At 42.3% G+C, this 23,065-nt stretch overlaps 1 protein-coding gene across 11 annotated transcripts in view; it reads left to right on the top strand.

Moving 5' to 3' along the window:
* The window catches only part of TCF12 (transcription factor 12), a 227,631-nt gene that overhangs the window by 25,691 nt on the left and 178,875 nt on the right, over positions 1-23,065 (top strand). The window contains exon 2 of one of the 11 annotated variants that reach the window (XM_066634765.1): positions 22,882-22,943. The exons of the other annotated variants lie outside the window; for them this stretch is intronic. The gene's annotated coding sequence lies outside the window, so the exon portion shown is untranslated. The remainder of the gene's footprint in view (positions 1-22,881; positions 22,944-23,065) is intronic. 11 annotated transcript variants of the gene reach the window in all.

Genomic DNA, 23,065 nt, shown 5'->3' with positions numbered 1-23,065 from the left:
TGTATTAGAGGAGTAGTTTCATGAACCCTCTAGTTCTGCATTATTTTCTATTGTGGTGGCTGAATGAAATTAAAGATGCTTTTAAGGAAAGTTCATCACAGATGTTACCCGTTCAGTTGTAATCCTACAAGTACCTGTATGAACAAAATTTTGGAGTGCTCTTCTTTCAGGGCTCACCTCTATGCTCTTTGGAATGGTTGAATAACTCTGGCTTAGGCCTGTCTCTTGGATCTAAAGTAAAAGTAGAATTTCATTGATAAAAGAGGAAGCTTTTCTTTATTCAGTGCATTCCAGAGCAAAGCAATTACCGTATTTTTCGCTCTATAAGACGCACTTTTTCCCCCCCAAAAAGTGGGGGAAAAAGTGTGTGCGTCTTATGGAGCGAATACTGAAAAAAAAAAAACTCCGCCCCTGGCCCCGCCCCCTCTGCTCGGCTCCGCTTCCCAGGAAAGCGTGGGTGGGGTGGCAGTCTTGCTGAGCAAGCCCGCGTGTCTACTCAGAAGTAAGTCTTAGAGTCACTGGGGCTCACTCCCAGGAAAGCGTGGGTGGGATGGCAGGCAGGGGTGCTCATTATGTCGATCCTCGAGCTACCAGTCCATCTCCAGGCGAAATGAGTCAATTGCCGGCTTCTCTCCTGTCCACGCATCCCTAGGAGTGAGCCCCTGGCAGGCTTGTGAGCCCAGGGAGCGAGCCTAGGGAGTGAGTCCAGGGAGCCCAGGGATTGAGACAGGCTCCTCCCTGGGAGAGGAGGCGCTGGCAGGCTTTTCTCCCGTCCACTCATCCCTGGGAGTGAGCCCCATTGGCTCTACTGGGGCTGACTTACCTTTCCCCTGCTTTTGCACTGGTATGTATGGAGATCTGCACCCCCCCCCCACTTCCATCTGTTGTTTCTGTGTGCAAAGGGTTTTGCAATGGTCTTGCTGTGATGCCTATACAGAGATCTTACCTGCCCCACGCTTTTCCCCTGCTTTTGCACTGGTATGTATGGAGATCTGCACCCCCCCCCCACTTCCATCTGTTGGTTCTGTGTGCAAGGGGTTCTGCACTGGTCTTGCTGTGATGCCTATACAGAGATCTTACCTGCCCCACACTTTTCCCCTGCTTTTGCACTGCTATGTATGGAGATCTGCGCCTCCCCCACTTCCATCTGTTGGTTCTGTGTGCAAAGGGTTTTGCAATGGTCTTGCTGTGATGCCTATACAGAGATCTTACCTGCCCCACACTTTTCCCCTGCTTTTGCACTGGCATGTATGGAGATCTGCACCCCCCCTTCCATCTGTTGGTTCTGTGTGCAAGGGGTTTTGCACTGGTCTTGCTGTGATGCCTATACAAAGATCTTACCTCCCCCACACCTTTCCCCTGTTTTTGCACTGGTCTGTATAGAGATCTGCTCCCCCCCCCCCTTATATTGGAATCCAGGAAGATCTGGTGAGGAGGTAGATGTGGTGTCAGCAGTGGCCCCTTTAAGGGTAAGGCCTGGGCATCCAGCAGAGAGTGCTGCACAGCTGCAGCCACTGGAAGGCAATAGGGCCCTCAGGGATATAAGGAGTACCAGAGGCAGAAAGGGTTTGTGGGTTTTGAAGAAGTGCAGGTTGGAGGTAGGGGAGGAGACTGACTGGGTTTATTGAATTTGGAATCTGACTGTGGATTGTGACTGGACTTGGATACCCTGATGGATTTAACTGACCTACCTGGAACCTGACCTTGGACTGTAATTTGGCTTATTGGCTCTGGACTCTGATTTGGTAACTCTGAATGATGGGACTGATTTACTTGGCATCTGTGGACTGGAACTGGACTCATTTTTGCTTGCTGCACTGGTGAATTGCACAAGGGGGACTGATCAGCCTTAAGCGGGCACGAGGCCCAGTGGATTGGAATTTGGCAGAACATCATTGTAGCAGAAAGATAATGTGATCCCCTATTTGTGTGCACCTACTTTTGTGAGCTTCATAAATTCTGACTCTAGCGATGATGAGTTCTTGGTGTTTCCAGAAAACTAGAGTGCTCAAACCTTTAAGTCTCTCCATTTGTTAATGACAGTGATAATGGTTCTTAATGCCACTGTTGACTGCTGTTCACTTTACATGGTTCAAATGTTATTCTGTTATAGTTTATTAAATATTTTATTACACTATTTGGTTCAGAATATTTTTTTCCTTGTTTTTCTCCTCTAAAAACTAGGTGCGTCTTATCGTCAGGTGCGTCTTATGGAGCGAAAAATACGGTACATGGCTTGAATGTGAAAAGGACTCTTAACCTTTATTTAAACTGCTCTTTTCAGATTTTGACTTAAAAAGAATTTACTTTAAAATACTTGACTTTAAAACAGTTCTGTAACTCACAATTTTGCATGAATAGCCCTGGATGCCAATTAAGTTTTGCACTAAAGTTGGGATCTTGGTTTTAATCTTTAAAGCACTATAAATGGTTTTCAGCATCTTTGTTCCACTTCAGCCATCTGATTAGTTGATTGGTAGAAGGGCTCAGTTCTAGATCCTTGTGAAAAACTGGTTAACCCATTTCTGCCTGGGCCGTAGGTGTACACATTTGGTCCCTGTTGCGTATATGCAACATTAGGCAGAAATGGCTTAAAATCAGAGACTTGAGTCTGACTCTGTTTTGTAAACCTGCAGCTATTTTGCAGCAGTTGTGAGAACCCAGCTAATTAGAAAATTGAGAAGTGCCTTATCATGAATCTCACTTTGGCCAGGTGAGTACCAAGGCAACGATCTGGACCTCAAGGTGTTGCTAATTGGGAATCTCCATTTTGGAGGGGTCAGAGTGAGTGACCGACAGTAACCTCAGGTCATTTCACACAAACTTTGGCTGGACCTAATCTCTGAACATAAGAACAGCCCCACTGGATCAGGCCATAGGCCCATCTAGTCCAGCTTCCTGTATCTCACAGTGGCCCACCAAATGCCCCAAGGAGCACACCAGATAACAAGAGACCTGCATCCTGGTGCCCTCCCTTGCATCTGGCATTCTGACATAATCCATTTCTAAAATCAGGAGGTTGCGCATACACATCATGGCTTGTACCCCGTAATGGATTTTTTCTCCAGAAACTTGTCCAATCCCCTTTTAAAGGCGTCCAGGCCAGTCTCCATCACCACATGCTGTGGCAAAGAGTTCCACAGACCAACCACACGCTGAGTAAAGAAATATTTTCTTTTGTCTGTTCTAACTGTTATCAAGTGTGCATGACTTATGTTTGTGACCTTAACCTGAATTGGTAGATTAATCAACTAATGCTTTAGTTGATTAGTTGATGAGTGATAGTTTCAGTTGATGAGGCAGATAATTTATTGTGGTTGTCATGGTTCTGATATCTTAGTGGAAAAAATATTTGGAGACAGACCTTTGCTTCTAACCATATAGTAACTTCAAATAATCTTACATTATTTTCAGTATTTGAAAAAGAAACCTATAATTAAAATTTTGGTAATATGTGGTTGGTCAGTTAAAAGGTTGATTTAAGCAACTAAGGCTGCAATCCTATCCGCACTTTCCTGGGAGTAAGTTCCATTGACTATAATGGGGCTTCTGAATAGGTAGGCATAGTATTGAGCTCTAAGAGTCCAATCCTATTCTTCCCAATGCCGGCAGAGAGCAGCCAGTTATGTCCCTGCCAGGGAGGCATTTTGGGACAGAGGATGGGGGGAAGGCTTGAAGGGAGTGAAATTGGTTGGGGGGGGAGGGTGGGCTGGAGGTGGAACAGGCCCAGGAGGGGAGCAGGGATGGCAGCAGAGGGTGCCACCAAATTCTATTTCCCCTGAACTACGGAGCCCGACATGCGAATCCTTGGTTTTGCGCCAGCTCAGGAGGAGGCCCATCAGGGCCAGCTGAGTTCTACGCAGCTGGAGTTCTGCATGGAGGAGTTCTCTGGCTGCTGCTCTGGCCCTGTGGGATACAGTTGTGGCCATTTTGGTGCCGCTGTACCATGCAGTGTCAGGACAGCATTGGGCTGTAAATGTCTTCGTATTGATGCATATGCGTAGCTAGTGGCAACTGCAGTGGGTGGATCCATTCATGCCGTGGTTACACTCTGTGTCTGAGAAAGGAGTGTGAAATAGTTACAGCTATTTATCCAGCAGGATTATGGGATAGGTGTCACCATCAGAACTGTACCTTTTCTTAGTTCTCCAGACACTTTGTAGCTTGTTTCAGGCTTAGGGCATATAATATTTCTTTCAAGGATTGTTTTTCAGTTGACTAATTGATTTTACGATAGCATGGAAGAACATATTTGCAGAGCAGTTTGGGCATATTACTTGAAGTTACAGGTACAGTGAACTCACTCATATGAAATATTGAAAAACATGACATTATAGATTGCAGTTGAGAAACTTTGGTACAGTTAAACAATCAAAATCAGGCTTATATGCACACATCTTCATAAAGTCAGTGTGTTTTAAAAACCTTTGCAATTGAATAGGCACAACAAACTACTTCTGTCAGGTGGGAAAAATATTCCCAAATCAATTTCCTCTGGAAAACAGCCTTGTCCATTCTTATCTTTTGAAGTTAATAGATGAAATTCACTTTGACAGTTGGAGATATGTACCAGTGTCTTGCCTATGGCCACAATCTAATAGTCAGGGATATGGTAACAAGTTGTCCAAAGATTCAGTAATCAGGAGGGTTTTTGACAAAATGTATTCTGACTGTCAAAAAAAATAGGTCTTTGTTAATACGAATGTATTCACTGTTATCCCTGGTACTTTAAAAGTATTTGAGAATAAAACTAGATGTGTTGCAAACTTTTGAGAGATGAAAAAAATAAAAGGCCAGCATTTATTACTGGACTGCTTGGACTAACCTGATTCTCCTGCAGTGACTTGATGTGATTTCTTATCTTCTGGGGATATTGGGGAGGGGGGGGGGGAATTAAAATGTCTCCAACTCTTTTGACATGGAGAGGAGCACCAGAAATTGTGTGTTTATGTGTGTGTGTGTTGGGCTCTGGCATTTATTTCAGGGTGCTACATGCTGTCACTGGGCTTGACTTCTACTGTTGGTGAACACATAAAAACTGTGAGAATACTTCAGCTTTTTACAGGCAGCTGCAAAGGTGAAGGCTCAGCTTGTGTATATGCACTGTTACTGACAGTTTGGAAAGAATCAGGAACTCTTCACACATTTGAGCTTTTAAAAGAGAAGAAGGTGTTTGTTTATTTATGCTGCTTAATGACTAGGAAGGTGCCTGTAACATTATCATGAAAATCATGGGGTTGGAAATTAATTTGAAGGCTGTTGGCCACCTATACTTTGAAACTATGATGAAGTTTCTTGAGTTTTTAGCACAACTACTTCACAGTGGATGTCTCTCCCCCCTTTCCCAAACTTGGCCTTTAACGTGCATCAAAACTAATGAAATGGTTCTAGAAAATATCTGAAGATGCATTGGTCTTTTGGGAATGTCTGGGAAAATCTATCTTGTAACATTAAATTGTATATTAATTTGCAAGTACTTTAATTTGGGGAGATGTACCAAAAAATTTAAGCAAGTCTGTTTGAGGTTTCTGAGGATTGTTCACATAAAACATTATTAGGATAAAGGTTTTATAACTGTATTTACTTGGTTGTAATATAAATTCTCTGAGTTATATAGGGAAATAATAAAACCATTTTTAAGTGCCAGTGTTAGTATCTCTTTTGCGTCTTCATAGGGCAATAAATGTGAGCATGTTTTAAACCACTTGTTCTGTGACATTGGAATCTGACTATTTGCTAATGGAATTTTCATAATGTATGAGATAGCAAAGCAAGTGGCAATTAGCATGTTTTGTGTTGTTTGGATAAGTAGTTGCTTGGCATGATCTTCTACAATATCACTATAATATTGATACCTGAATAGTTTCAATGGCTACTGACATAACTATGCCACCATAGGATGTTGTTTATAATCTAATAAATGGACAGAATTAGATGACTAATTTCAGTCTTTGAGGAACCAATAAAAGGCTTTTTTAGAGGGATAATGGGATGAGATTAAAGACCAAAACATTGTCCACCCAAACCTGTGGATGTCCCATTTTGTTTCTCTTTACCTGTCAGCTGCTTGGAGGCTCTCCCATATTCTGGAATGGGAGTGAAAGGAGGATTGGTTTTTCCCAGGCATCTCTCAGAGATTATGAAAAGCACACAATTTGGGACAAAAAAATTTTCTGTTCCAGTGGTGGTGCACTGCCAGAGGGGCCACAGTTGGAGGCAGTCAACCCATTTGGTGAGTGTATGCCATGGATTTATCTCAGCATTTTTGGGGATTTAAAAAGCTCCATTGTTTGTCTGTTGGAACGCTTTCAGTCTCTATCTAGAAAGCAAAGTCTAAAAAGGCTTAGTTGAGAAAATCAGTAACTGATTATTCTTATTTTATTATACAACATATATCCTGATGACTTTTAATTCAAACAACAATTAACAATATTTTGCTTATTATCTAGGCTTCAAAAACTGCATTTAGATTTACTTTTGGCTTATTGCCCACATTTTAAAATTTTACCTAGTTTTCTCTTGTATTGTAACTTGCTTATTCTTCCAACATTAAGACACTGGTATGTTTTAATTGTTCATAATTTTAGTTTGTAATAACTAGTTCTTAGGTTATGTCCTTGACTACTATTTAGATTTAATTTGTAACTGGATTTACTGTTGATTGCATCTGATTTAGTCTAAGTTAATCTGTTGCAATAAAGGAGAAAATCTGTTCTCCTCCCAAAATATTTGGACAGTCAGGCATCCCACCATTGCTCCAGCATATTTACTGGTGTTTGGGGGGGGGGGAGCATTCAGCAGCTCCAGTGCTTTTCTTACTTCCCAGTGCCACTTGGGCTGGCTCTCCCCTCCCTGAATCTCCCCAGGTTCCCCATGTCTTTTATTTATTTATTTAGGGTTGTGGTTCCCAAACTGATGGGTCGCAACTCACCAGGCAAACTGGAAGTAGGGCATTCCCCCTTAAGGGGAGTGACCTTGCAGGGATGGCAGCAACTGCACTGCAGCAATTGCACTGCTGCCAAAGGACTGTTTCACTTACCTAGAGGGTAGCTGCAACCTTCTGGAGGTTGCGGGGGACTTGCACTCTCTGTGTGTCTCCTTGATGCTGTAATTTGTGCTGAACTTGGATCAGGAGCTACCTCCAGTTTTTGATCAAAAACTGAAAGTGGCTCCCAATCTGAGTTCAGTGTTATTTACAGCATCAGGGAGGCATGCAGAGTGAGCCCTCCTTATCCTTCGGAAGGCTGCAGCTACCCTCCCAGGTAAATGAAATAACCCAGCAGTGACAGTGTGATCACTGCCCCTCCCCTGCAAACAGTTACCTGGTTCCCAACTCCTTTGTGAGAGTTTGGGAACTGCTGATTGAGGGGATATTACTGGGGTTCCCCAAGAAAGTTGCAGGTGATTTTTGCATTTAAATTACTTCTGCATTGTATTGTGGTACCTGTCTGATGCAATCCCCCTTCTTTAATTTAGTTATTTATTTTTTAAATGCAAAATTTGCTGACAGTAGCAGGGATTAACCTGTGCTCCCTGTAGTAACCCAGTGCAGTTACTAGCTGCACTAACCCGCTGGGCCATTTAAGACTCTTGTCAATATATGAGCAATGAGAGGGGGAAAAGCTAGCAAAATTCAGGTAATTCAATAGAAGCTATTCGTAGAGCAGCAGGAAATTCAGCTTCAATTGTCTTTAAAAACAGGCTTAATTTTCCCACGTAATGGATTGTCTTCTATGTTTAAAAAGCAATCCTTGCTTTTTGAATTGGATCCTTTGCATCAGCTGTTGGACAGCCAGAATGGCATAGTGGTTAGAATCCTAGGCTTGAACAATGAAGGTTTGGCTTCCCAGGTTAGAGTCCTTCTCTGGGCAGGAGGTCTGGTCTAGAGGGTAGAGCCTCCATTTGCCTGAAGATTAACATCCACAAGGTCGCCAGTTTGAGGCCACCGGCACCGTGCGACCTTGAAGCAGCTGGCAAGCTGCAGCTGAGCTGTTCCATCTGCTCGGAGCGTGGGAGGATGGAGGCCAGAATGTTAAACCAGATCGGAGTGTAACACCTTGAATGTAGTGGTTCTTGAAAGAAAGAACCTTCTTTCAATTTGTAAAAATCCCTGCGTGGATTTAATAAGCCTGCCTATGTAAACCGCCTTGAATAAAGTCTTGAATAAAGACCAAGAAAGGCGGTATATAAATACTGTATATTATATATTATTATTATTCTCTTGGCACAAACTCTCTAGGGCAGTTTCTCAACCTGTGGGTCGCGAGCCAATTTCAGGTTGGTTCCTATTCATTTCAATATTTTATTAATATATTAGACTTAAGAACATAAGAACAGCCCCACTGGATCAGGCCATAGGCCCATCTATTCCAGCTTCCTGTATCTCACAGCGGCCCACCAAATGCCCCAGGGAGAACACCAGATAACAAGAGACCTCATCCTGGTGCCCTCCCCTACATCTGGCATTCTGACTTAACCCATTCCTAAAATCAGGAGGTTGCGCATACACATCATGGCTTGTACCCCATAATGAATTTTTCCTCCAGAAACTTGTCCAATCCCCTTTTAAAGGCGTCTAGGCTAGACGCCAGCACCACATCCTGTGGCAAGGAGTTCCACAGACCGACCACACGCTGCGTAAAGAAATATTTTCTTTTGTCTGTCCTAACCCACCCAACACTCAATTTTAGTGGATGTCCCCTGGTTCTGGTATTATGTGAGAGTGTAAAGAGCATCTCCCTATCCACTCTGTCCATTCCCTGCATAATTTTGTATGTCTCAATCATGTCCCCCCTCAAGCGTCTCTTTTCTAGGCTGAAGAGGCCCAAACGCCGTAGCCTTTCCTCATAAGGAAAGTGCCCCAGCCCCGTAATCATCTTAGTCGCTCTCTTTTGCACCTTTTCCATTTCCACTATGTCTTTTTTGAGATGCGGCGACCAGAACTGGACACAATACTCCAGGTGTGGCCTTACCATAGATTTGTACAACGGCATTATAATACTAGCCGTTTTGTTCTCAATACCCTTCCTAATGATCCCAAGCATAGAATTGGCCTTCTTCACTGCCGCCGCACATTGGGTCGACACTTTCATCGACCTGTCCACCACCACCCCAAGATCTCTCTCCTGATCTGTCACAGACAGCTCAGAACCCATCAACCTATATCTAAAGTTTTGATTTTTTGTCCCAATGTGCATGACTTTACACTTACTGACATTGAAGCGCATCTGCCATTTTGCTGCCCATTCTGCCAGTCTGGAGAGATCCTTCTGGAACTCCTCACAATCACTTCTGGTCTTTACCACTCGGAAAAGTTTGGTGTCGTCTGCAAACTTAGCCACTTCACTGCTCAACCCTGTCTCCAGGTCATTTATGAAGAGGTTGAAAAGCACCGGTCCCAGGACAGATCCTTGGGGCACACCGCTTTTCACCTCTCTCCATTGTGAAAATTGCCCATTGACACCCACTCTCTGCTTTCTGGCCTCCAACCAGTTCTCAGTCCACGAGAGGACCTGTCCTCTAATTCCCTGATTGTGGAGTTTTTTCAGTAGCCTTTGGTGAGGGACTGTGTCAAACGCCTTCTGAAAGTCCAGATATATAATGTCCACGGGTTCTCCCGCATCCACATGCCTGTTGACCTTTTCAAAGGTCAACAGGCATGATGCTCCCATGGTATGTGACTGCATTTGGGGAAATGTTACAGACCTGTACTTTTAACAAGCTCCTATGTATATTCTTTTAAGAATGATAGTCAATGGGACTTACTCCTGGATAAGTGTGGGTAGAATTGCAGCCTAGGATTGTTAAAAACTTAACTGCTTGAGGATGTTGCTTCCCGTTATGACATCACTTCTGGAGGGTCTTCAGATTCTAAAAAGTGGGTCCCAGCGCTAAATGTGGGAGAACCACTGCTCTAAGGCAGTGTTTCTCAAACTTCTTAGCACTGGGAATCATTTTTTAGAATGACAGTCTGTCAGGACCCACTGGAAGTGATGTCATTAACCTGGAAATGATGTCATGGCTGGAAGTTATCAAGTGTAAAAAATTTTTAGCATCCCCATATGACAAAATCAAATCTAATTAATTAAAAGTTCACAATAAGTGTAAGTTTAAAAATTTAAAAGAAAGAAGGATCCTCTAAACCCTCCCAAGCAATTGCTGATCTGTTTTAAAGAATCTCAAAGGCTCCAATCCTATCCACGCTTACCTGGGAATACCCCATTGATGTAATTGTTAAAAGCATAGGCCTTTTTAAAAGTACAGATCTGTAACATTTCCCCAAATGCAGTCATATACCATGGTATGTGGTAGCTTCAAGTCTAATATATTAAAAATAAAATACACCTTGAAATGAATGGGAACGCACAGTTTGAGAAACACTGTTCTTTGGCTAGTAATTTGCTCTTGCTAGTGACTTTGATTGCCTGGTTTGGGGAATGAATTGTATTCAAAGTGTTCAGTCTTCCCAGTCGAATGATTTTAATGTTTTCCATCTTGGTTAAGGAATTACACTCCTCACTTAGCAAATTGTTTCTCCTGCTTTTGAGTTGATTTCCTACTTTATGAATTAGTTACTAATTCTCAGAAGAGCTTCCGGAGTCTTTAAACAAGATGAGAACTGCACATCTGCTGGGTGTGTTGACACCTTCATTTTCTTCCTTTCTCAAATATTTAGCCAAGGGGCAGTGTAACCTCCCTAGTGGATAATGAATTAGATTTGAATTTCGGTTCCAACCCCTCCCTTCACTTGCCAGAAGTGTATAGCAGGGATCTCCAAACCAGGGGGCCAGATGTGGCCCACGGAGAGCTTCTGTCCTGCCCCCGGCCAGTCTCTGATCCCCTGAGAGCCTCTGATGCAGTTGACCAAGCACAACTAGAGTTGTGCTTGTGGGTTGAGGGAATGGGTGTCCATTTAATTGTGTGTGCTTTATTTCTTGGGCTGTGTTGGTGCTTGGAGAAATCCTGGACATTTGAGCCCATTCATTCATTTCAGTCATTCATCTAAGTTCCATCTTTAATGTATTTATTTAAATTTTATGTTTAGTTTTTTTCCCCGGCCGTCGACACTGTGCCAGATATTTGATGCGGCTCTTCAACCGATAAGTTTAGAGACTCCTGATCTATAGCAACAGAATATTGATTGCATTGGGGGGGGGCGCCTCCAAAATTTTCTTTGACTGCAGGAACAGGAGCTCCTGGATAGCCAGAGCTATGCAGGAACTATGTCACTGGATAGAAGAAGTTAAAGATGACTTGGATAATAAGATTAAATGATTATTTTTAAATACTGGCAGAGTGCACATAATGAGGCAAGATGAAGTGGGTGAGTAGGTGCCGGCTGATGGTACAGGGTGCTGCCATCTCTGCCTTACCTAATCTCCATTTGCCCCTGTACTTTTCTTCCTGGCTTTGCTGCCCTATAGAATGGCAGATTGGGTGGAACTCAGAAGGGAAGAGAAGCACCATCCACTTCCAGTTACTTGTGTTGCCATGTACTTCAAAATGGCACAACAGAGCTAGGATGAGGAAGAAGCAGGTAAAGGTGGATGGGATAGCGGAGTTTTGGGGAGAGGGCCTGTGCTACTGTCCACATATCATTGGTGCTGGTGTTAGAGCTGCTGCAGCCTTATCTTCTGTAATCGAGGAGGAAATGAAGAGCCTAACTGGGCCACTGCCACCACTGCGACAGTCTCTCTTCCTCTTGCTTGCAGAGGAAGCACCCGCAGGTGAGCTGAGGAATAGTGACTATTGTCACTGTTTTTGCCTCTCCTCCACTGAAGCTAAAGAGTTGGAGAGGGTATGTGCCTGACTGCTCTCCCCATGGAGTAGGAGGCAGGGTGGTGGTAGTGTGTAGGTGGGTGGGGGTGACTTCAGGCACTATTTCCCCTTGGACCAGGCATGCATTGGTGGTAGAAGCTCCAGTTTCTATGTTAAAAACGTTGGTATGTTGATACTTACATCTGAGAGGCTCAGATGGGAGTATATACATCCACATAAAGTTTCTTTTATTTATCACATTCTGACCTTGACAGACTGGTTTTCAGATGTGTATAGCTGTGCTGTTGAAGATCATCCAATTTCTCCAAGCATCATACGTACATTGGCTCACCTAGCAGCATGCAGATCCGAAATGACTATCCAATGAATTTCCTATCCAAACTGGAGTTCTTCAGGGAGATGTTTCTCCCGTTTTTCAGTGTGATTGATACCATTATGAGGAAAGCTATCGAGAACAAGCATAGAGGACAAGCATACAATGTAAAAAACTTCCTGATTGATTTGATGTACGTACGTGGACGATAGTGCATATTCATTGACACAGAGGCAGAGGTCACTGACATCCTTTACCACATTGCCCAATCCTACAGTCTAAGACCAAAGTTATGACCACAAATGGATCACAGGCTAACATTCGGATTTCCAGATGCTTCTGCTGGATTCGCCAGGATGAAGGAGTGGGTCACAGGTCTTGGCGTGACCTGGAGGTGACTACTGGGAGTGTTGGAGACTGCTCTGTGATCCACTATCTTGGTGGAATGCGTTGATACTGAGATCTCATAGAAGGAGGGGACCACTGTACGTAGGATTTCTCTGCTAGTCATGATTAACTGCTTTGGTTTTCAATGGTGCTTCGCCATGACTAACTTTCTTTGGATACACTTCAGTTATGAATGAGTTCCTTTTTAGGATCCAACAAGATACTATGTACATGGTAAGATACTATGATACATAGTATGATACATAGTAAGATACTATGAAAAGATGAATTGAAACAAGGAAATATCAAAACTAGAATATATAATCTTGGAGTGTGTGCTTAAACCAAAATATTCTTTAAATTTTAAAACTCGAAGAAGTGTAAGATTATATTACGTTTGCTTTGGATTATTTGTGACTCTTACCTTATTTTAAAGCTAATTCAGTTCTGCTGTTGATTAAATCTCAGTCATTGTTTAGAACTGAAATCAAATCTAGATGTGCTGGATTATTTTTGAACTTCAGCTCTAAAAAAATTGTAGCCCAATTTGCACTGGATTTTTTTTTTCAATATTCACATTTTAAATCATACCTAGATTTGTTTAGAATTTTATCTTCCTATTTTGATTTAAAAAAACAAAACTGTATCTAGATTATTTTTCATTTGCTTTTGGATTTAAAGCTATCCCATGCTTTTTGCCTAGGATTATATCCTATTTATTACTTAGTTGTATTAATAATATGAGTTTGTATGTAATTTGTTTAATTGCAGACTTAAAAAGTGGTTTTAAAAGTAGAACTTGTTTACATTTTTATTGGCGGATTTTTTTTCTACAGTGCAATTTACTAAGAACCTTAGGAGAAAAACTTAAACATTTCCATATGGTTCAAAGAAACAAATGTCTTAGAGCCCAGTCCTGTGATCGGTGGCACAGCTCTGTGCGGCTGAGCACAGTTGCAAATGTGCCGCAGGGCATGTTTGCAGGGCTCACCGCCGGGCTCCCGCCAGTGCTAGCCCAGCGCCGGACGGTGCTGGGCTAGCGCCGAGCAATCGCCCAGCTCCTGTGGCTTGGCGGTCTCCCAGACCACCAACCAGCGGCACGGTAGGAGGGGAGGGGGGACTCGTGCTGGGGGGCGGACAGGAGGCATACCTGGGGGAGGGAGGGAGGAGGATCTGTGAAACTCCACTCTGCAGGATCCAGGGAACTCGTGTAGGGCAGCGCGCCTTACAAGAGTGCCTTTTCCTTACTTGGCGGTAAAGTGAGTAGCCCCATTGTGGGGCTGCTTACCTTACTTGGGGGAGGGGGACGAATGTCCCCTTCTCCCAAGGTGCTGGATTTGGCAGCAGCCCTCCTTGGTGAAGCTGAGCCTGGGTGTCCCGGGCAGCTCAGGATTGGGCTGCCCGTGACTCTCCCCTTAGCTGTTCTGATATGAATGAGGGGTAATCCTGTCCATTTTTTCAGGGCTAATGCAACTGCATCAGCCTTGTGCTAAGGGAACAAACATTCCTTTACCTTGAAGAGACCTCCATGTCTGCCTCCGCCTACTGTAGGATGTAGTGCATGCTCTGTTGGCACTGCTGCATTAGTGCTGAAATGTTGGATTGGATTGGGCTCCTTTGGTCAGGGATGTGCTTCAGTCAGTAAGCTTGAATTACAAGTCAGCAACCTGCAACTCCTCTAGTTATAACATCTGTCTGTGATGGTTCAACTCGTGAAAAATTTCAAGTCTTGAGTCTGAGTCACTTCAAGAAACGAGTTGAGTTTTATAATACTCGTTGTACGTATCCCCAATTATTTTTGATATTTGCCGTTTTCTGCTTGTTTTGGGAAAATGAATCCCCTTATTTTGGATGGACCTTGAGTCTGCTGTAAATGTAATTAACAAAAGCTTCTGGTGATATTACCCTTAACTGTCATTTCCCTATTATGTCTTTGCAAAGTCCTCCGCACCTTGCCTGTTATCTGTATTATAAATACGTTGTATAATTTTTACCGTAGATACTCACCAATAGTACGTAAAATTTTTGCCAAGTAATCAAGCTCCAATTATCACTTTGCCTTATCTCTGGGTCCATCAGAGGGCAGAGCCTTTCAACTCTGAAAAGTTTGGTTTCTTTCTCAAGCAGCAAGCAGGCACCTTCTCAAGGAGAGGGCAGGCACTGCTCATTAGAAGCCATGCAGAGATCATTTGTTTCTATAGTAACTTTCCAGCCAAAGTTAACCTTTTATTCTCCTCCTTCCCTTTTGCAAATGCTGTTGCAGCCTGGTTCTGTTTAGCAGAGATCTGTTTTTTTTCCAACACCAGGATGGGATCCTCCTTTCCATTTGAAGCAAAGTCTCAGGCTATACTTCAATGCACCATTACTTAAGAATAACACATGGAAAGCAGTGGGTCTACTTCTGAGTAAAAAGGGTTGCAAATATATGCAGCTGCATCTCTCTGCTGTGAATTGAATTGCACACTTTTAGTTATGTGTTATGGGTTGTAGGTTGTATGTAGAGCTTCTGGCTTAACACATCAGACAACTTAAAGGTGGATTTGATTCATGGATCTCCTGCAGTGGTTCCCAACCTTTTTCACTTGCATATCCCTTGGCAGCCCATTTCCATAAATTGTACCCTTCATATTAGCAAAATGTTTGTAATTAGTAAGACAAGCCCTCATCTCCTCCATATGAAAACTCAGACTTCATGTATTCATCACAGTGTTTTCTCTTTTTATCTGTTTGAAGAACAGAAGACTCTGCCTTTGCACTGTTTTGCACCAGAAATGTGCAGAGAAATTCTGGGTGATTGATCACTGTCCATATTATGTTTCAGCTTTTTTACTGTGCTGGTTTTCAATCACTGGTTCATAGATGAATTGATGACCAAAAACTAGCTATTGGTGGGGCTTTCACACCCAACTAGCTACCTCCCTTCCTGCCTTGCTGGTCCTTGCAAGGCATTCTAGAGCAGGACCTACCTCTTTTTGCCATTACTCCATTCTTTTTCAAGTACCCCTAAAGGTCCTGTTGAGTGCCCCTGGGAGTACCTGAATACCAGATTGGGAACCACTGTTTTACTGGTATGTTGTTTACAGTGCATTTACTCTGATAGTGTTTACAAAAAGGTGGTGAAGACAAGAATTTTAAAAGAATAAAAATGTATCTTATGATCTTTTACTATGTTTTTAATAAATTAGAGACTGTACCGTTCTTTGGTAAGAATTAGTGGTAAGTTATTTTTCAGGATCTGGCCTGGGGTAAAATCAGTCAAAACTATAGTCAGACACCCCCCTAAGTTTAACCCCCGACTTATCCGAGGGTCATAGAAAATTCCATGATTTTTGACTCAAAACCTGCCCTCGACTTGTCTGTGGAATTGACTTATAGGCGAGAGTATCTGCGGCAGTTTTTTCTCTGCCACATGGGGGCTTTTAGTTGTGTGCAGGTTAAATCTGAAAATATTGTATATTTATATACCTTTTATAAAGTTGTTCATATTACTTAAAAAGTGATAATTATTCTGTATTTAGAACGTGGAACATTCTTCTATTGTGTCCAACAATAGTCAGCAAGCATGCTAGAACTTCATTTTCTGTGGTACCTCTTTTCAGTGATCGAGATGTTGTGGTTAAATCATTCATCTAGCTCAGTGATTTTCAAAGTGGGCGCTAGTGCCCCCCAGGGGGTGTTGGAAAGATCCAAGGGGGCGTTGAAAGTAAAATGGGCGTTAGGGGGCGATGGGGACAAAGTGGGCGATAGGGGGGCAGTGACAGGACAGGCCAGGTGAAAAACGCTGTCCGCCACCAAAAAAAAGGGGTTCCAGGCAGCCAGCGTTTGAATTTGGCGTGCTTTGTCCTTGCACGCCTCTGATTTGTTTTTCTCTGCCTGGAGTCAATGAGTGGGAGAAGGAGGCTCCTCCCCCCCTCACCGCTCAGAGCGCTCCAGACTTCTGAGGCAACAGCCTCGTGAGTGCTCTTCTCTTGCGCCGCTTTGCCGCCTGCCTCCCTGCTTGTGTGGCCACAGCCTCAACGCTGGTCGTGGTGCCTGCCTGCTGCCTGTGTGGCCACAGCTGCTTGCCTGTGCCATGTGCCTGCCGTCGCCACCACAGCGTCTGTAGCGGCATTGTGCTGCCTGCCTGCCTGCCTGCCTGGGACCAACACAGCTCAGCAGCAGCCTTCTCCATTGATATCCAGGTAAAAGAGGAGAAGGAAGTATAAGTGTGCAATCCTGAGGCTGTCTACTCAGAAGTAAGTTCCATTATATTCAATGGGACTTACTCCCAAGAAAGTGTCTTAAGGATTGCAGCCTCAATACATTACGTTAAAAACATTACTCATCCTACTTGTGTCTACTTGTAAGGTCCATTACTCAGTGGGGCTCACCCCCAGTCCAGCAATCTTCCCCTCCCAACCCCCCCTGCAACTGCAGCCTCTATCTCCCAGTCTGAGCCCCATCCCAGTTGTGTCTACTCAGAAGTAAGCCCCCTGAAATGAAGTGGCTTGGATTGCAGCCTAACTAGTCTTGCCCCCCCAACCCCTCTGGACCTGCCTGCACTGCCCCAAAGAAAATCCCGTCATGCATGCACCCCCCCGCCCCAAGATAAAAAATTTATGCAATATATTTATACATATTTATTTATAAATTTATACATATACAAGATGGTTGATGCTAGATGCAAAAAGGTTGGTTGCGAAGTTTGCTGCAAGTAGTGGTGTGTGATTTGCACAGGTGTTTCTTGACTTGGCCTGCTGGAGACTTTTGCAGACTCTGCAGAGAAGGTTGGTTGCAAAGTTTGCTGCAAATAGTGAGTGCGTGCTTTGCAAAGAATTTGCATATTCTTGTTCCAGAATAAAATATGGCTTCAACACAGCAAACAAAACAGTGTAGGCAATACAGTGTGGAATATCTGAAATATGGATTTGTACCAGCACCAAATAACGAGCAGCAACCAATGTGCCTACTGTGTGAGGGAGTTTTTTCAAATGAAGCCATGAAACCTTCCAGGCTCCTACAACATTTGAAGAAAATGCACTCTGATAAAGCAGACAAAAACTTAGCATATTTTCAGTCACTTTGGGAGCAATTACAGAAAAGGAAAAATATTGTAAATATGTTTGCTAGCACTTCACAGCAATCCAGTGATGGTTTGCGTGCATCATACAACATCTCATTGCTAATTGCTAGATCTGGTAAGCCTCATACAATTGGGGAACAGCTTATTCTGCCAGCAGTCAGTGAGGTTCTGCGCACAGTTCTACACAAGTCACCCGAACAAATTATTAAAGCTATTCCTCTCAGTGATAACTCTGTTCAAAGAAGAGTGGATGAAATGGCTGAAAATATTGAAGACACATTGTGCAACATGCTTAGAACAATAGAATTTGGTTTACAATTAGATGAGTCCATTCTCCAGGCAATCAATCTTTGCTTCTTGCTTATGTTCGCTTTGTCAAAGATGAAAGTTTGGTTCAAGAGCTGTTATTTGCAAGACAACTAGAAACAGATACAAAAGGGGAGTCAGTATTTCGTGTTGTTGAGACTTTTTTCAAGGAGAAAGATATCCCGCTTACCAACATTCTTGCTTGTGCAACAGATGGGACACCTGCGATGACAGGTCGTTAACGTGGCTTCATCAGTTTCTTGAAAAAAGCTGTACCTGGTGTGTTTACAGTCCACTGTGTAATTCACAGGCAACATTTGGTTGCAAAAAACCTAAGCAGTTGACTTCACAAATCATTAAACACTATTATCAAAGCAATAAATAAAATTAAGGCACATGCTCTTAATTCTCGATTGTTTCGACAGCTCTGCATTGAGAACGATGAAGATTTTGAACATTTGTTATTGCACACAGAAGTTAGATGGCTGTCAAAGGGAAACTGCCTGAGACGTTTCTATTCAGTTTTTGGAACAGTTGTTGAATTCTTCCAAGACTCCAATCCTGTTCTCTCTGATGAACTAAGAAACATCAAGCATGATACCGCCTACTTGTCTGATGTATTCACAAAGTTTAAAGAAGTTAATCTGCAACTGCAAGGAAATGAGATTAGCCTTATCAAAGTCAAATCTGTTCTCTCCACGTTTCGCTCGAAGTTACAGTTGTTCAGACGTAACATAGCCCGTCGTGAGCTCTTTCAGTTTCCGAGCCTCTCTGAATTGGAGAAGGAGAAGAGCATACCAGACGATAACCTACAAGCGTATTGTGCACATCTGGATGAGTTGCACAGAGACATGTCTGATAGATTTCAGGATCTTTTTTTGCTTCAGATACCAGACTGGGTGATCATTCCTAGATATCGGCAATGATGAAACAGGAATGGTAGAGGAAGAACTTATTTCACTCCAAAATGACATTGAGCTCAGGCCAAAGTTCAAACAGTCATATCAAGACTTTTGGTTACAAAAAAATTTTTTGACCGATACCCTGCACTGTGGAACAAAGTTAAGATGTACTTCATTGCTTTCCCTACATCATATTTAGTGGAGCGAGGCTTCAGTGCAGTTGCCTACCTACTTTCCAAGCAAACAAACAGACTGAACATTATTGAATGTATTGAATGTGGGGATCTAAGACTTTTCCTTAGTTCCTTCCAGCCAGATGTTGATAAGCTGATATCCCTACACCAAATACATCCATCCGATTAAACTTGTGAAGACAACGTAGTTGCAGAAGAGATGCAAATTTAGCTTTTTAAAAATGTTATTTATTAAAAATGTTAAATGTTATATATTTAACTTTAAATACTGTTTACCTTACTAGATTTATTTGTCAGATACACACGCTTTTTTTATAGTGTTGTATTACTTGTTTTGAATTTGCAGTAGACTATTAAGCAAAGAGGTGGGGGGCGCTAAGAATTTTTCCTGGGCCTCAAGGGGGCGTTAGCCCGAAAAAGTTTGGGAACCACTGATCTAGCTGATGGAACTGAGTTTTTCAAGGAAAAGGAGTCCAATAAATGAATTTTAAGGAACATATTGCACTTCTTATCTTTGAATGTAAGAGTTCACCTACAATGCTACAGTATTCAATACTTTAGGTTTTCCGAAAAACTTTTCCATAATGCTTTTAATGAACTCCACCCTGTTTTTTTCAACTTTTACTTAATAGAACTTTGAATTTTCCATTGTCAATCACAGCTCTTATTTGAGGGCCCACAAAAACACCTTCTTTAATTTTAGCATCATTTATTTGAGGAAACTTTTCTTTCGAATAAGCAAACTGAGCACCGTTCATTGTTTCATATGCCAAAAATCGTGTTTACCAATGTAATAGGTTTGCTAGCAGATATGTTTCATTAAATAATAATATGTGAATGAAGTTGCATTGAATGTACTTACATTTTGGTGCTTGTTTCCCTTATCACTATTAGAAACAACTAGAGTATTGCTAATGGCTTATTGAGTGTTTTCTGTATTCTTCCTTCTAACATCTTGTTTGTTGCTGGAAAATAAGACTTCCCAAAGGAGACTGCCATTTCAGGTGTGGAATTTCACAAGTTTTTAGTGGTCTGAATGGTTTGAAGGCACCTGATGTAGTTCCATCTTGGAACCAGTTCATCCATTATTTGGCTAGAAGATTACCTGAGAATCCTATGTATGATGTTAACTCTTTTGCAGAAATAATGGGCTATGAATGTTAGACATTTTCAAGAGAGAGAGCAAGTTTTACTTACTGCATATAATTTTCTTTCTGCTTTAAGCGTCTTCAACTGTCTCTTTTAAAAGAACCACCTCACACATGTTTGCTGTTAGAATTCAGGCATAGTAAAGCTGTGGGTGTATGTGTTGGTATTCCAATACTTTACATTGCTAATACAATCAGAGCTTGCATTGTGGCTTGGGAATTGGTTACTTGTGGACTGGGTGATGTACACACATGCTTTCTTCCAAAGGCCCCACAACTTTTGGCTGAACATACTAAGCAAATCAAAATTTGTGATGGCCATCCTCCTCCTCCTGCTATGTAGTCCTATGTATTTTTACTGTGGAGTACATCCCATTGTGTCCAATGGTGCATCCCCTCCTGTAACCTCTTTGTTGGAGAGGGTGATGGGTGGGGATGATTACCCTGCTGTTGTCTGCTAAGGGAGTGCAGCATAACAAAGAAGCCCAACATCTTCCCTTTTGTCTGCTTTTATGACAAGAGCCAAGCTGAAAAGCGCCCCCCCCCCCGCCACTATCAGCCATTGAAAAAGAGTGTGAGGCTTGTTTTAGTGCTGCTCTTTCAGGACTCCTCTAACACAATGAAATGGCACTGTGTAAACCAGGGGTGCCCAAACCCTGGCCTGGAGGCCACTTGTGGCCCTTGGGGGCTCCCAATCAGGCCCGCAGGGAGCCTCCAGTCTCCAGTGAGCCTCTGGCCCTCCAGGGACTTGCTGGCCCGTGCTGACAACTGTCTGACCTCTCGCTTGAGCTGTGGGACGAGGGCTCCCTCCACTACTTGCTGTTTCACGTCTGTGATGCAGCAGTGTCAGTAAAGGCTGGCCTTGCTTTGTGCAAGGCCTTTTATATGCCTTGAGCTACTGCAAGACCATCATTCATTCTAATAAGTTCCATCTCTAATAAATTCATTTATGTAAATTTATTCAAATTTTAAATGTAAATTAATTCTTTTTTTCTCAGGCCCCCAACACAGTGTCAGAGAGGTGATGTGGCCCTCCTGTCAAAATGTCTGGATACCCCTGGTCTAAACAAATCACATAAACTCTCCAAAACTTGGCGCTTGGGAAGCAGTGGGGTCATCCTCTTTCCCTCTTCCTTCTGTGCATCCCCCTGCCACTTCAAGGTATGGGAGGTAGACTTATTTGCCAGAAATGAGCACTTGCCATGGAAGTGAAATGTTGAAACCTGATTCTTCCAAAAATTTCTGCCACACACTATTGTATATTTGAAATTATGCCCAACCGAAAGGTTTTAATCTTGTTGAGCAAATATTACAAAAAATATTTACATAATTCTTACGGCATTGAGGACTTGGTCTGCTAGTTGCAAAATAGTCTCCCATTTTTCTTAATGTTGGCAGGCTTATTAAATTTGTACAGACTTCTGTACTGTTTGTTTTTAAACTTTCTAATATAGGAGTTTGTATGGCCTGGGTAAATGTAATGTTCCTCAGATTTTTGGGAGAGGTACTCTGACACAACTTATTCTCACTTCTAAGGTATCAAAACAACAGTCAGACTTTTGTTTACACAAAATGGTAATGAAATTCTATTACTTTGCCCCTACTAAAGATGGTAGGCTTACGTTTGATGCACTGTCCTGAACATTATCAGGAATATTATCAGGACCATAATAACACATGGATGTTGCTGTCATGTGTAGTTTTTTTTCCATTTTTAAATAAATAAAAAAAAGTTTGTTTCAGTGAATGCCTGGAAAAACTAGAAACTGTTAGACTGAGGGCACAATCTTAACCAGGTATACTCAGAAGTAAGTCCTATTTTGTTCAGTGGGGCTTACTCTCAGGAAAGTGTGGTTAGGATTGCAGCCTGAGGGCCCAATCCTATCCAATTTTCCAGCACAGGTGTAGCTGCACTACAGCCCGAGGGTAAAGGAACAAATGTTCCCATACCTTAAGGAGGCCTCTTGTGACTGCGTACCTGCCACAGGATGCAGTGCACACCCCATTGGCAGGGCTGCACCGGTAGTGGAAAATTGGATAGGATTGAGCCCTTCGTCATTTAAGATTTCATCAAGTCTTTAATCTCTACAAGAGTGTTGCCCAGGAGAGCATATTATTTATACATGAAATTGCATGTTGAGTGAAACCTCTCACCAACCATGAGTTATAAGCACATGTAATAGTTTCAGGTTTTATCACTAACTAGTGTAGTAATTGGACTCTAATTAGATATAATGGAAGAAAGCTACTGTGAGGGGCTAGGTAGTTGTTAAATATTTGCTCTCATTTTTTGCTAATGTGGAGAAACTAATATTGGAACTGGAGGTGAGTGTAATTGCAGATTACTGCCCCTAAATTTCTCAGTATTGATTCTTTAACCAAATGTGAATGAACTACTCCTGATTTAAAAAAACAAACTTATCTTTCATTTTTGTTTACCAATAGAGTGTTACCATTTTTGTTTACCAGTAGTCCTATCAAGCTCATCATAATGTACAGAGAAGAAAGTCATAGATAGGTGTATTGGGGTGTGTTTATTTGGTTCAAATATGTTGTGTTTATCCTTGTCTGTATAATGAGCATGCTTAATTCTATACTATCTCTGCTACAACTTTCATGACAGGTGAGATTTGAGTGCTTAAAAAGATACAGTTGTAACATTATGTGTGGTATATTAGGCATTTTTAACTTTTTTTGGAAGACATAGGATTGTGAGCCTGTGAACTCCCCTTGCATGAGGGGATGATGCCATTAAAAAATTCTATTTGTTGCTGTCTCCATCTGCTTGCAGGGAACAACTGCACCCAAGCGTCTTGGATGATATAGAAGAACTCCATGAAACAGAATAAGCAAGTAAGATATTCTCCCCCCTAATGTAGAAGCAATGAAACATGTAGCATTACATCCAAGTAGACTTCCCTGGGAAAAAGGATAGAAGTCATGTTTAAGATCAGTTGACAAAATTTTGAATATAT

This window comes from Tiliqua scincoides, chromosome 8 (assembly GCF_035046505.1).
Source record: "Tiliqua scincoides isolate rTilSci1 chromosome 8, rTilSci1.hap2, whole genome shotgun sequence".
Lineage (NCBI taxonomy): Eukaryota > Metazoa > Chordata > Lepidosauria > Squamata > Scincidae > Tiliqua > Tiliqua scincoides.
The sequence above is the reverse complement of the archived record's forward strand: the minus strand, read 5'-3'. Positions and strand labels throughout refer to the sequence as shown.